Source organism: Pecten maximus, chromosome 9 (genome assembly GCF_902652985.1).
Source record: "Pecten maximus chromosome 9, xPecMax1.1, whole genome shotgun sequence".
NCBI lineage: Eukaryota > Metazoa > Mollusca > Bivalvia > Pectinida > Pectinidae > Pecten > Pecten maximus.
Window position 1 is genome coordinate 20,653,160 of NC_047023.1, and position 16,293 is coordinate 20,669,452.

The window sequence follows — 16,293 nt, forward strand, 5'->3', positions numbered from 1 at the left end:
ATGTTTTAATATTTGTGATGAACACATGTTCAAAATATTTTTTACAGTGTTACATTCATAAAAAAGGTGTACAATATCTTCGATATGTGTTTTACAGAAATGGCATTTGCCATTTGAAGGACTAAACATGCTAATTTTTGATTCAGTGTAAAGTACATTGTGGACACATTTCCATTGAAACTCTTTCATTTGCATCGTAATAATAGTATTTGTGATATTTTGCCATAATAACTCCCAATTAAATTGTTTTTCAAATTCAAATTCCCATTTATCTTTACATCTTGGAATTTCGTCGGCTTTTATTTTACTTGTAATCATTTTTGGTTTAAGGTTTTTACATGCTATTGGCTTCCCATCTTTTCCAATTATATCTAGATTAGTGTCTATTATAGGATATACACATTCTATCACTCTAGTATCATTTCTTTTCAATATATTTAACCATTCTATGGGGAAAGCAATTTTGAATTTTGCCAATTCTGATATACAGTTTCTTTTATCTGTTAACATATTAAAAATTTCAAGATCGCCTTTAAAATTATTTCTACGCTCGTCCCATAAATCTTTGATTGCAAAAATGTTACTCTTTAGAAAGGAATTGAAAAATATAGCCTTCCTTTTGTACTGAATAAAATGGTTTCCAAATATAGGCTGTTCTAAAATTTTATTTCTACTAAAATCAGAGATGCTAGATTTTTGAAATTTTGCCCACACTTCTATAAGTGTTCTGTAAAAACTTGGAATTTTTGATAAGTCCATAACTCGAACGTCAGAGAGTTTGCATAAAAAATTCTGTATTCCGTATGTTGTATCCTTGTACCCAATCCAATATTTACCAATGGCATTCCATGTGCTATTTTCACATTTTATTATTTTATATAATGTTTTTATATGTCTACTATAAACGTAATCGGTAATATTAATAATTCCCATTCCACCATCTTTATATTGGTTAGATATGACCTTACGATTGACTAAATCTCTCTTTTCATTCCATACAAAGCCCCATATTAATGCATCTATTTCTTTAGCATATCTATCTGGAATACCGCGAGCTTCTATTTCGTAATCTATAAGCGATATGATTAAGGATTTTATTACCAGACTCTTACCGTATAGTGTTAAGTTTCTGCTTTTCCATACCTGCACACATGCTTTGATTTTTTTAATTTTCTCCTCCCAAATTGCTTTGTCATCGATAATGTAACCATGATGTACCCCAAGTGTTTTAACAGAAGTTCTTGACCATGCAATGTTTGTATAAATTGGATTTTTATCTTTCCATCTACCTAAATATATGCCTGTAGTTTTGTCTAAATTGATTTTAGAGCCTGATGCTAGTTGAAAGGTATCTAATACGTGAAATATTACCACTACAGATGGTTCGTCCCTAACGAAGAGCTGAGTATCATCAGCAAACATGTTTATTTTTGTTTCGGTTTGATTAGGAAGTTCGATACCTTTAATGTTCTCATTCCTCCTTATTGTACAAGCTAATGGTTCCGCTTGTAAGATGTACAAAATTGGAGCTATCGGACAGCCTTGTCTCGCTGATCTCGATATTTGGAAATATTTACTGATATAACCATTGGTTTTAATACATGTTTTTGAATCCTTCAAAAGCATTGTAATCCAATTTTTAAATTTCGCGCCAAAATTGAAATAATCCAAGCATTCATTCACCCATGACCATTCTACTCTATCAAATGCTTTACTTTGATCTAGAAAAATTACTGCTCCCTCTGATTGTTTGCGATCTGTAAATTCAAAAATATCTTGAATTAGCCTATTGGCATCTGATATGTTTCGACCAGGTACGAATCCTTTCTGATCTGGATGTATGATATATTTTAAATACTTTTTTATTCTATTAGCAAGAGTCTTTGCTATAATTTTGTAGTCAACATTTAACAAAGTCAATGGCCTCCAATTTTGAATCATTTCCCTTTCTCCCTTTTTATATAATAAAGTGAGTATGCCTTTTGTTTGTGATTCAGATAATTTGTTTGATGCAAATATTTCTCTTAAAACCGCTAAAAATTCTTCTTTAATTAGATACCAGTAATGTTGATAAAATTCAGAAACAATACCATCCTCACCCGGAGACTTATTCTTTTTCATTTGATTAATACTATTGTGTATTTCCATTTCAGTTATATCAAGCTCTAATTCTTCTTTCTGTTGGTCAGTTAATTTAGCATCTACATTTTCAAGGAGTGAATTCGCAGCTTCTCTATCCCACCCTTCCGATGAGAATAATTTTTTATAAAATTTCATTTGCTCATCTAAAATTGCAGAGATACCATCTTTATAATTACCATCTTCTGCTTTTATTCTGTACCATAGCTTTTCTTTTGCTTTTGTTTTCTCCAAATTAAAAAAGTATCGTGAAGACGTTTCATTTTCCTCGAATTGTTTAATTCTAGACCTTATTCTATGTCCCTCAGCTTTGTGTTTGTAATATGAATTTATTTCGCTAGTTAGGGACACAATTCGATCTTTATGACTATCGCATGATTTGACCATTTGTTCAAGTTCGTGTTCTTTCCTTCTTATTTCGCTATCTTTCCTATTCAGTATTTTTGACACATGTATTGTAAGTTCCTTTATCTTTATTTTTGTTATTTCCCACCACTCCATAATGTTACTAAACTTAACTTGTTCTGTTTTCCAATGCAACCAAAAAGTTTCGAACATGTTTTTGAATAGGTCTGATTCAATAACAGAGGTATTCATTTTCCATGTACCAGGGCCAACTTTTACCTTTTCGATTTTGAATTCGGAAGTTATCATATGATCACTGAAACTGCAAGGAATTATCTTTGCATTCACTATTTCATTATACATATCATTTGATACCAAGATGAAATCTATTCTTGATTTTGAATTCCCTCTCATAAATGTAAATTCCTTGTTTTTTGGGTTTCGTTCACGCCATAAATCTCTCAGCTCACATTTTCCCATAAGGTTCTTAAATTCCTGTGTAGTTGGATCATTTATATGCGTTGTTGGGATTCTATCTAGTTCATTATTTAAAGTGCAATTAAAATCACCCATAAATATATAGTTTGCTTTAGGAGTGTTATCGCCTAAATTGTTAAAGAAGAGTTTTCTATCTGCGCATGTATTAGGGGTGTATATATTTATTGCATTAAATAGAGTAACATCGTCTTTTGTAATGCAAATTTCTAGACGCCTTCCGTCTACGTCCCTATTTGATTCAAGAATATTTATACCAGATGTCATTTTTGTTAGTATTGCTACCCCTTTCGATGCTGAAGTACCATTATTCCATATACTGTTTTCACCTCCCATATCCTTCCACTCTTTACTCCATATGTATTCATCCGCACTTGTACAATGAGTTTCTTGTATAGCTATTATGTTAAATTTCTTTTTCGACAGCCACAAAAAGAAGCCATGTCTTTTAGCTCTATCTCTGAGCCCATTGATATTAATGGATCCAATATGAAGAGACGACATAGATATAATACAATAGGAATGATGTTATTATCCTCTGTGTAAATAAATTTAACTCTAAGTTTTACTCATCTTGCTCGCCTGTCTTTCCGCCGACTGTGGTGTTGCTGATCTGTCACTGTTCGTTCTCTTTCGCGTGCTTGCAGGTGTAGCGTATCCCTCTGGAAAGTGTGGTTGGAGTCTGGTCGTTTCGATGAAATTCCGCATCACCGACCATAACTGTGTTGCACCAGAATCGCTAACATGCACTCCCGCCGAATCATTCGAGTCAAACATTTCTTTTATAACATGACCTTGACGTTGAAAAGCGATTGCGGTATCCACATAAGTGAGATAGGCATTTTTTTCACACATTTTTTTTGCGAATTTATTTACGCTGAGTGCTGTTTCATTTGCCTCCTTTATTCTTTCACTTCTACCTTTACGTGGAATGATACCACACACGCCGATCGCCGTAAAAGGAAATGATTCCTGTACTTTGCCAAGGGCAGTAGATAAATTGCAGATGACCTGCTCTGGATCACCAATATTTCTGGTGATGTCGTTAGTACCTAGACACAGAGTGACGTTTTTGATATCTGTATTCTCAGGAATTAATGATAATGCTCTGTTTATGACAGAGTCTACCTTATCAAGTGACACACCAGAAATCGAGCCGTCTATTACATTCTTGTCTGGGATGGATAAACGTTTAACATTAGACGCTCCAAGAATCACCGATATATCACTCGGTTTAGACTGATTAACTGGGTGTTCGTCTGTTTTTGTCTCTACGTCATTCGACGTCTCGCGATCACCTCCCGCGTCTTCTCTACCGTCTAGTACGTCATTAGTGTATTCACCAAATAACGTCGTCGGGCAATTCCTTTGTAAATGGTCATTCTTTTTACAAATATAACAAAGTTTTTCTTCTTTTTCCGGACAATCACGGGCTAGATGATTCTGGCTTTTGCACACATAACATTCTTTGATTCGCACGGGCTTATTTGGACATCTATAGGACGGGTGGTTTTTTTGATTGCAATGAATGCATTCTGTTCTGTTGTTATCAGCAATGGAATGTTTTGGTTTGTTGTCGAGTTTTAAAGAAATGAATTATATTTAACTATTTATTATCTAAATAATATGTAAAGTCGCATCTAGTTATAAGCAGAAATAAATATGCAACATGCGGCAAGGGGAAGTGAAACTTTGAAGTTACCATAATGTACTTCCAATCAACGATGATAAGAAATAAGTTAAAGTCAAAGGAAGGGAAATATGTTATCATTCATTAGAAAGGTAAATATGATTTTCATGTTAGATATATACAATGTATATTTTAGAGTAATTTTAAGATAAAATTAAACATGTTTAATTCGATAATATGATGACTCATGCAGTATAAACTACCGATTCTAATTCATTTGTAATTGATCTTTTCAATGCCATATGTTTTAGAAGACCTGACATGGTATTGTTCTCACGGTTCTAATTAAGATTTCACCGATTTTCGACATGCACAAAATCGCATTTCTATCGTAATATTCAAGGTAAAAGAAAGTCTGATACCCCTTTTTATTATACATCTAAATCAATTAATTATTTTGAGAGAAAATATCGTGAATGCTATGCGCTTAACCATTGGAATGAATCAAGTATAGCTAGGATTGAGATTTCAAAATGATCTACATTTGTATAAAAGAATATTGTAAAGTATTTAGGATCTTTATATATGTACTTAATTCAAGACAATAAAAATAACATTGATATTTAAATGATTTATTTAAAATGAAAAAAAGAAAGATTTGTTTTATATCAGTAAGCAGACACTGACATTTAATCATAGATTTTATTCAAACGGTTTTACAAAGCCTTTAAACATTTCTATAGTAACAAACTCCATCAGGCAACATTGCAAAGCGTTACCATGGTAATGTATAGGATGTATGACGTCATGAAACAATTGTTTTCTGATTATTCCGTCTATATAACATAAATCTTCGGAAGAAGAGCCTATTTGAAAACAGTTTCCGCGTAGATATTAATATATGTTGTAACGTTCCGAAATATTTCTCTTAAATCAAAATCATATATTTCAAATTGAACGTGAGCATTTACGACCTTACTTGAACACATTAGAATGTGTTCCATTGAAAAGACTGCACAAAATCACAAACGCGAACACCAGCAGTATATGTAAAATCGTGAATAAGACTTATCATACTGAACTCTGTACCGTCATTCTCCGACTCGTCAATGAAATTAGGGGCCAAACGTGTGAGAATTCAGACGGTAAAATAGGCAAATCGAAACGGGCATCAAGCAATGTTTGAATGATCTGTTCTGTTTGTTTGTTTGTTTGTTTGCTGGGCTTATCGCCCTGTGAACAGCCAGGGTGTCGCTGTAGGTGGGGTATCATTGTAGTAGTTGGTGTCTACCTCATTGAACAACATATGAGAGGCCCGTCACATTCCATCCAGAGCAATTAGGATAAACTATCTTGCCCAATGACACAACCATGACATTACATACCGACCCATTTCTCATCTTCCCACGAAACACAAACTGACAAGGGAAGGGAGCGTCAAACGGCGATGTTTAAGTGTGGAAGTCCGATCATTTTATGATTTTTTTTTTATGTTGAATAATTCCAAAAGAGCATGAACTGATATCATGATATGAACCAGTACCACTCAGTCGTGGCATGCCTAAATGATATGGAATGTTAATGTATTGTTAATTCTCCATTTGAAACATGCACCGAGTATCAATGGAATTCTATTATTCTCGCTAAGAGAACGTTCTCCTATACAGATTTATATGGCATTCAGTACTGAGTATTCATGAAAGCAATAAAGTACATGGTGTAAATGGCGCTTGGCCTTTGTTTGACGGCCAAATGAAAAAGTAGAGAATTATTGCATTGTCCGAATAAATCGACTAGAACTAGGAATTAGTACCAGTCAATGGACACAGATGGATTTCTATGTAAATATTGTTGTATAGACTTTGGGCGCCTTAAGTGGTCGTCAGTAAGGCCGAGTAGTTAATTGGTGCCCTATAAAAACAAGCCTAGGACATTACAGGTCGTTATAGATCGTTTTCATATTCAGACGATTTGTTACGAAGATTTACATTCGTAACATATTGAACAACCGTCCCTGACATCCGAGTAATATTTCAGAAGTATTTAGTATGATGACATAAGTTTTATGTGTTTACTGTCAGGGCGAGTAGTTGATAGTTCAGTCGACACTCAATGTGTAATTTAAAGTGCTATTTATCGTACGAAGTATAAATGTGTGTATACAGATAAGAATATTTCTAATCAGTTACATGTATTTGTAATTTCTCTCCGATCAGTGATGCCAACCAAAGTTTAACGTGTTCAGACTGAACATGTAGTAAAACGAAAGCGATTCCATATTGTCATTGGAAAGAAAAAACATGTTTAAAACAAACAATAGAAAACGAAGGTTTCTTCTGATACAGATTTTCATATTCCGTGTTCATGTAATACTCAATTTGTTGAACGAGTTAATGAATAAATAAATAAATTTCATACAAAGAATATGCAGTTGATATAATTTGTAAACATAACAAACAGCAACAAAAGTTGATATCCTGCATTTCTTAAGAAGAGATGACGTGAGCGTAATATATTATATAAAGATATATACTGAGTATATTGGGTCGGATGACTGACTTAAAATGTGTCGCCAAACCAGATTATAGAAGTAATGTATCTACACTATATTGAAAGAGACATTTTCAGAACTGAAGAAGTAAACAAAAATTGAAGCTTGAATGATGTATATTTCATGACGGAAGATAGTAAACATTTGACACGAGACTGACAATATCATGATAATTATTGATGTATTACAATATATTACTATAAAACATATTGAAAATCTAATGTAGATAAAAATAATATGGCTGATGACTAAACCATAATAATATGGCTGATGACTAAACCATAATAATATGGCTGATAACTAAACCATAATAATATGGCTGATAACTAAACCATAATAATATGGCTGATAACTAAACCATAATAATATGGCTGATAACTAAACCATAATAATATGGCTGATAACTAAACCATAATAATATGGCTGATAACTAAACCATAATAATATGTATTACATAACTAAACCATAATAATATGGCTGATAACTAAACCATAATAATATGTATTACATAACTAAAAAGAAATCAATATAAAACATATTGAAAATATAATGTAGAACAAAAAATATGGCTTATAACTTAACAAAACTAACATTGAATTGGTGTCCTATTTAGTGTAAAAACGAAATAAAACAACCTGTATGTTTATTTAATTTCACTTCTTATACGGTGTTAAACACAGTTTTCTTGGTGCTTATGACAAAATATTGTCATTCGAAACAAGGAAGACGGCGACAATATTGATTTGGTTTGATCTATCTTATTACAGGAGCGGAAATATTGTCGTTCCACCGAGAATATCCTGTCACCTGAAAGAAATTATTATTGTACTTTTAATAGAAATGTTTTAAAAAGGAAAGCCTGATTTTGTTAACGGTGTATTGTAAAGGACGTAGAGAGTTGTTTGGACTTGTTTATTCTAGTCCCCCGGGCTGTCAACGAGTAGAAATGTTGACCATATCATGGCCAACTAGTGTCCAGTACAATGTCCACCACTTGTGAAAGATCAGTTTGGGGTCTATGAAGTAAACCTGAACAAATACCTAGATGGCTTTTTGATTCCTTACATCAATATTTGGTCGAGACATCGCTCACCATCTGTGCCCGTCGTGTGTATGTAGAGTTCGGCAAAAAGGCATGGAGACTGTGGATAGAAAATAAAACGTCACCATCCGGAAAAAAAATCTACATCGCCCGATATTAACAAACAAATTCGTGAATTTATTAAAAATATGAAACACATTCTATGAATGTTTTACTTATACATTGTATTACAAAGTATACATATGGTATATTTTGTCGTCGTCGTGTTACAAGCATATTGCATGTTATTTATATTGATTTTTGTGATTAAAGCAAACGTCTACAATAAGCTATAACTGAAAATGTTGACAATAATACAGCGTCGATCTCACCAAAATACTTTAAAATTTTCAAGGTCAGATTTTGAAAAGCTTTTAGGTCCGTAAGTATACTCTCCACACCTTCCAATTTTGTATACACTCAATAGAGGTCTAGGAGTTGTGTTACAGCAATCTCATACGTATACATCCCACGGCCCTCACATTTGGTATACAAAATCACAATAGGTCAATGTGCATGTTTGATAAAATGGTATTTGAGATTTGGATTTATTTTTTGGATTTTTTTCCGAATCTTCATATATTTTGGATTTGATTTTTAGACATCAAAATTTAAATTGTTGTGGTTACTTTTATAATTTGAATCAAGTTCAAATACATATCTAATGTTTGTGTATCAAATGCATTAATTTGGCATTGAGATTGTATGTCTAAGTGAATTGTAGTATAAGCATTTTGGAATGGCTACCGCCGATGAGCTTTGCAATCATTGGTTACACTTGTTTAGATATATTCCTTGCTTTCATTGGATTATCCAAAATGACATATGAGAAAATCACTGACGATTTTTCTGTGTATAAAGAATGTACAAATTCAGCTATAATTATATTAAATTGGATGTGAAAAAGGTCCACATATTTGATACATGATATTTAGTTTATTGTTTAAAATATCTATTAGAATGCCGTGAATGCTCAAGATAAACCAACCAACATTGAATTGATAACTAAGACATCAACAATATATAGGTAACATATTCAACAATATATATTATCATATTCAACAATATATAGGTAACATATTCAACAATATATATTATAATATTCAACAATATATAGTATCATATTCAACAATATATAGGTAACATATTCAACAATATATAGTATCATATTCAACAATATATATGTAACATATTCAACAATATATAGGTAACATATTCAACAATATATATTATCATATTCAACAATATATAGATAACATATTCAAGTTGTATTTGATATTATTAAGAATTGAATCCTTCCAATGAAAAAATGGGTTATAGAAATAAGAACATAGATAACCATACATTCTAATACAGTCTTTATCCTTATGCATAAAACCAAAACAACTCATCTCGTTAATTTACTGCAAATGTTCTCGATTTCTGTAGAGCACGCCACGACAACACATCCCAGTGTGATATGGTATGAACCGGGGTCAAAATACCATAATGGTAAAATGAACCGCGCTTCATTTCACCATTATGGTAATTTTCCCCAAATCCTAAATTTCCTGACCCCAGACATTTTTGTGTGTGTTCAGAGGAATGAAACGAGGTTTATCTAAAAAGGATTTGGTGAAAGAAGTGAGTTAGTAAGAAAATAGTGAAATGCTTCGGTCACTTCACCATAATGGTACCATGGGCTTCACTTTACTACACCATGTTTCTACATTTCATGATAGAAAACCGTAACGGTACCGGAATGGTGATATTCTACACAGATTTGAAGGAAATCTGTCGAAGTGGTGTGTGACTCTACCGTTTGTAGGTATATTGTGTGTTTGATAATGGTCCTTGACGATTGTCGTATTGTTCATATAATTGTTACATTAAAATGGCAACATGCGTCATGTCATTCTTCATGTATACTTTAATATACAATATATGTTAGTAGTAGAAGTACACTGATATTGGGAAAAAATGACCACAGAAGTGATGCCTTTGTCAAACTCTTCCTTGGATATATTGAGGTAAATCATAGTGGAGTAACTCACTCAACTACACAATAAATTAAAAGATAACGTAAAATCAAACTGACCACGACGAGACTCGAACTCGCAATCTTCCGATTCGAAGTCGGACGCCTTATCCATTAGGCCACGCGGTCTGCTGCTGTACCATTTGAAGTATCCTCTCAGAGATGGGATGCCTTATTTCGATTCATATCGATTTCAATGGAAACTCGTACAGAAATCTTCCAAACGCCATTTTAAAACTTGTCCTCCTCCATATGTAATGTGACTCATTTATTGGATTTACTCGCTGTGTTTAATTTAGTATTACCAGCTTCTCATGGCCGTACCATTTGTTCCCTATTCTCTCAGATACTCTCGATAATACCATTGTACATTTTGCTCCATTTTCAATGGTGCAATTTATCAGATGTCATGACTAACCATATAATTTGGTCATTTGTTTGAAAATTTTGGCAAAACAACGCATGTTTCTGGAGAACCTGTGAATCTATGTTGCACAAAACCATTTCTTTATGCTCACAAGTGTTTATATTTTGACCTTGAAATACATCTTGCGATTATGGTTAACATCACACAAACACAGCACATAAAGTGTCATTTCAATCAATAAAAATGTTCTTATTTATAACACCATTTTAAACTTTGAACCTAGCAGACTGTTTTCAGGAAAAATAAACGCAATTCAATCACTAAGTTGTCTATTTGTTAACTGGAGCATTTGTGATAATCGAAATGCCTCCGTATATGTCGCATTTTTTGTAAGACTATTCACAGCCATCATTTCTATTTCGAGTTCCAAACAGAGTCAATGTATACTCTCTGATAGAGACATAGCTGGTATATACAGATACATGGCTCTATTACATCCTATAAACACTTCCAAGCATAACGTCGTGGTCGTTTTGTGCAAAATATGTGATCACGTGAGATGTACATGTTCACGTAAAACATGCATTTTTCGCACAATTGTCCCAAAATAACTAAATGGTTCAGAAGACATGATGCGTTATAAAGAATTGAATCTTTTTTTTCTAAAGTTGACCCGAAAAGCGCCATTAGTCTTGTACAGTTTTTAATCTTTCTTTCTAGATGTCCCTACTGAGCTTGGTCTCTGTCACAGACTCAATGTAAATTAGGTAACATAAAAAAAAAAAAAAGCAGTCAGATCCATTCATTGAAATTTTAACAAACAGAAGATGTACGTTAATTTGATTTATTCATATAAATAACATTTTATGGTTAAGCTGAATGATGTTTCTCTGATCTAATAATCATGACACTGATTTCTTCAAGTTTTTGTCAAAGTTCACTGTCATTGGAAATGTTTTTCAATCTCTTAGATACACGCGTTGTTGTCGGTGTGGTCTTACGTTAAGGGGTAAGTTGGTTTTTTGGTTAATCAAAGCATCCAACAAATAAAAAATAAAGACATTTTATTGGGTCAAAAGATATCGACCACGACGAGACTCGAACTCGCAATCTTCCGATTCGAAGTCGGACGCCTTATCCATTAAGCCACGCGGTCTGCTTTTTCTACTAGTGGGAATCACTAAAGGGTAAATCATATTTATATATTGATTTTCACCAATTTTGAAAGACAAACATACGTTGATTATTACCATTTTTTTCTGATGATGACGAAAAATTCCTCCTCCTCCTCCTCCTCCTCCTCCATAAATAGAAATGATTTAAATCAATTTCATTGCATAAACATCATCATCAAAGATTTTAAATACAAGGAAATCGACATAAAAAAAAAAGTAATTAGAAGAAAACGCGAAAAAAAAAATATGTATGTACATCGAGATGCAAGCGCGGCATTGAAAGGGATTGTCATGTCCGCGCGAAACAGTTACGTTGGGTTAAGTCAAGACATTACAACAGACATCGCGTAACACGAGCGACAAATCGAACAGATTTCATGAGGAATTGTTCATAGTCTGTATCGTCAATGAAGGGAATTCCTGTATTGGCTCCTAATATGGTGCGGGTGAAGGCAGTAGCATCCATTCTCTCAATGAAATGGAATACAGTTGGACCGAAGGTAATGAGAATGTCTTCCATAAAGTTTTGTTTTAGAGCAATATTGACTATACAATCAGCACACAGATGAATTACTGCGACGTCATGAGACATTGTGCAGAGTGGGCATTGTTCATCGGCACGACCACTAGGCAGAGCCAACACAGAACATATATAATAAATGTTTTGCATATCGGACGGAGATTCCGCAGCATGCCACAAGCTATATAGGTCATATGAGCAATGAATCTTTTGCCATACACGAAGAATTGGACACAAATTATCACAACTTATCAATGTCCTCTCCGTTATACAATTTTACACATGCAAAACTTAGCAATGGCCTAATGATGATAATCAGCATATCATAATTCTATTATAATATCTTGTAGTGTTTGCAAATGTACGATGATATTGCAACACTTTCTGTTTAAATAGAGAATTGGCGATCCTGACGTCCTTGTTTCCCTAAATACTCACTTATTCCTAGTATCACAATATCTGTGATATGTCAACTGTTAAACGAAAAACTAACAGCATCAGGTTTCGAGAGATGCATATGATGATTCTCATTTTGAGAACGTGGCATTAATTTGATTAAACCTACATGGCGGTTGTCGTCGATAAAGGCTGAAGATTCTAAATTCTATATGCGAAATACAGAAGGATCACAAGCATAAAGTAGGTACGTATTGGCCGGAGTAAACTTCAATTACCTAAAATACGAATAAAATGAAATCGACCACGACGAGACTCGAACTCGCAATCTTCCGATTCGAAGTCGGACGCCTTATCCATTAGGCCACGCGGTCTGCTTTTTCTAGGAGTGGGAATCCCTAAAGGGTAAATCATATTTATATATTGATTTTACCAATTTTTAAAGACAAACATACATTGATTATTTACCTTTTTTCTGATGATGACGAAAAATTCACCTCCTCCTCCTCCTCCTCCTCCTCCTCCTCCTCCTCCTCCTCCTCCTCCTCCTCCTCTCTCCCCCCCCCTTCTCTCCCCTCTCTCCCTTTTTTCGCCTCCGTATTATGCTGATGATTTTATTAGTATGAACAGTATTTGCATTTATATGTAAATTACACATTGTCGGTTTAGAGAAAAGACTGACACATACATTGTTCCATGGAATATTTTTACATGCTATCCATCGACAACCCATTTGGTTTTATATGCGAAATACAGAGGGATCACAATCAAAACACAAGCGTGAATATTGGCCGGAGTAAACTTCAATATCCTAAAATACAAGTAAAATGAAAACGACCACGACGAGACTCGAACTCGCAATCTTCCGATTCGAAGTCGGACGCCTTATCCATTAGGCCACGCGGTCTGATAAGTTGTTCACATCGTGTGTTTCATAAAAATCAAGAAAAAATGCAGAAGTTAATTGGTATCCCACAAAACAAGCCGGGACTGCTATTTGCCCATTAAATGCATGATTTGTATCGATTCATCCTTACATTTTTGAGTTTATCCAAGAGAAAGTGTCTTCAATAATATTTGATACAGAACAGTGCTACCATCATCAGAATATTAGATACATTTCATTCCTTTGTACCCTCAAAAATGACAAAGACGAGGCTGTATTTCCGAGTTATGGTTAAATCTCCATGCCAGGTTGCATTGTGGTTGCGCATTGATCAATTAGGCCACGCGGTCTGATCATGTAAGTAATTGGCACATAAAGTACAATTTTTTATTTAAACATATCTAACATAAAATGTTGTGTATGGGTGTGTATTTTGGGAGGATATAATATGTCATTGTTTGCCTCCTTATGAAACTTATGCCGACTTTATAGTGCTATCTCACTGAAGTATACTGCCGAGAACTTCTAGTAGGACACCCCACCTGGTCACATTATACTGACCAAAGTCACATTATACTGACCCAAGTGACATTATACTGACCCAAGTCACATTATACTGACCAAAGTCACATTATACTAACCCAAGTCACATTATACTGACCAAAGTCACATTATACTGACCCAAGTCACATTATACTGACCAAAATCACATTATACTGACCAAAATCACATTATACTGACCAAAATCACATTATACTGACCCAAGTGACATTATACTGACCCAAGTCATATTATACTGACCCAAGTCACATTATACTGACCCAAGTCACATTATACTGACCCAAGTCACATTATACTGACCAAAGTCACATCATACTGACCCAAGTGACATTATACTGACCCAAGTCACATTATACTGACCCAAGTCACATTATACTGACCCAAGTCACATTATACTGACCCAAGTCACATTATACTGACCCAAGTCACATTATACTGACCCAAGTCACATTATACTGACCAAAGTCACATTATACTGACCAAAGTCACATCATACTGACCCAAGTCACATTATACTGACCCAAGTCACATTATACTGACCCAAGTCACATTATACTGACCCAAGTCACATTATACTGACCCAAGTCACATTATACTGACCCAAGTCACATTATACTGACCCAAGTCACATTATACTGACCAAAGTCACATTATACTGACCAAAGTCACATCATACTGACCCAAGTCACATTATACTGACCCAAGTCACATTATACTGACCAAAGTCACATCATACTGACCAAAGTCACATTATACTGACCAAAGTCACATCATACTGACCCAAGTCACATTATACTGACCCAAGTCATATTATACTGACCAAAGTCATATTATACTGACCCAAGTCACATTATACTGACCAAAGTCACATTATACTGACCAAAGTCACATTATACTGACCCAAGTCACATTATACTGACCCAAGTCACATTATACTGACCAAAGTCACATTATACTGACCAAAGTCACATTATACTGACCAAAGTCACATTATACTGACCCAAGTCACATTATACTGACCCAAGTCACATTATACTGACCCAAGTCACATTATACTGACCAAAGTCACATTATACTGACCCAAGTCACATTATACTGACCAAAGTCATATTATACTGACCCAAGTCACATTATACTGACCAAAGTCACATCATACTGACCCAAGTGACATTATACTGACCCAAGTCACATTATACTGACCCAAGTCACATTATACTGACCCAAGTCACATTATACTGACCCAAGTCACATTATACTGACCCAAGTCACATTATACTGACCCAAGTCACATTATACTGACCAAAGTCACATTATACTGACCAAAGTCACATCATACTGACCCAAGTCACATTATACTGACCCAAGTCACATTATACTGACCCAAGTCACATTATACTGACCCAAGTGACATTATACTGACCCAAGTCACATTATACTGACCCAAGTCACATTATACTGACCCAAGTCACATTATACTGACCCAAGTCACATTATACTGACCAAAGTCACATTATACTGACCAAAGTCACATCATACTGACCCAAGTCACATTATACTGACCCAAGTCACATTATACTGACCAAAGTCACATCATACTGACCAAAGTCACATTATACTGACCAAAGTCACATCATACTGACCCAAGTCACATTATACTGACCCAAGTCACATTATACTGACCCAAGTCACATTATACTGACCAAAGTCACATTATACTGACCCAAGTCACATTATACTGACCAAAGTCATATTATACTGACCAAAGTCATATTATACTGACCCAAGTCACTTTATACTGACCCAAGTCACATTATACTGACCAAAGTCACATTATACTGACCCAAGTCATATTATACTGACCAAAGTCACATTATACTGACCAAAGTCACATCATACTGACCAAAGTCACATTATACTGACCCAAGTCACATTATACTGACCCAAGTCACATTATACTGACCAAAATCACATCATACTGACCAAAATCACATTATACTGACCAAAATCACATTATACTGACCAAAATCACATTATACTGACCCAAGTGACATTATACTGACCCAAGTCATATTATACTGACCCAAGTCACATTATACTGACCCAAGTCACATTATACTGACCCAAGTCACA

The 16,293-nt window shown here is 34.3% G+C and overlaps 4 non-coding genes across 4 annotated transcripts; all 4 read right to left on the minus strand.

The window, feature by feature from the left end:
• Positions 1 to 10,314: 10,314 nt before the first annotated feature.
• Positions 10,315 to 10,387, minus strand: Trnar-ucg. The gene has a single exon. It is a non-coding gene; the product is annotated as a tRNA-Arg (tRNA).
• A 1,321-nt stretch (positions 10,388 to 11,708) lies between these two features.
• Positions 11,709 to 11,781, minus strand: Trnar-ucg. The gene has a single exon. It is a non-coding gene; the product is annotated as a tRNA-Arg (tRNA).
• Positions 11,782 to 13,017: 1,236 nt separating this feature from the next.
• On the minus strand, positions 13,018 to 13,090 carry Trnar-ucg. The gene has a single exon. It is a non-coding gene; the product is annotated as a tRNA-Arg (tRNA).
• A 460-nt stretch (positions 13,091 to 13,550) lies between these two features.
• On the minus strand, positions 13,551 to 13,623 carry Trnar-ucg. Its single transcript has one exon. It is a non-coding gene; the product is annotated as a tRNA-Arg (tRNA).
• Between the last annotated feature and the right edge of the window lie 2,670 nt (positions 13,624 to 16,293).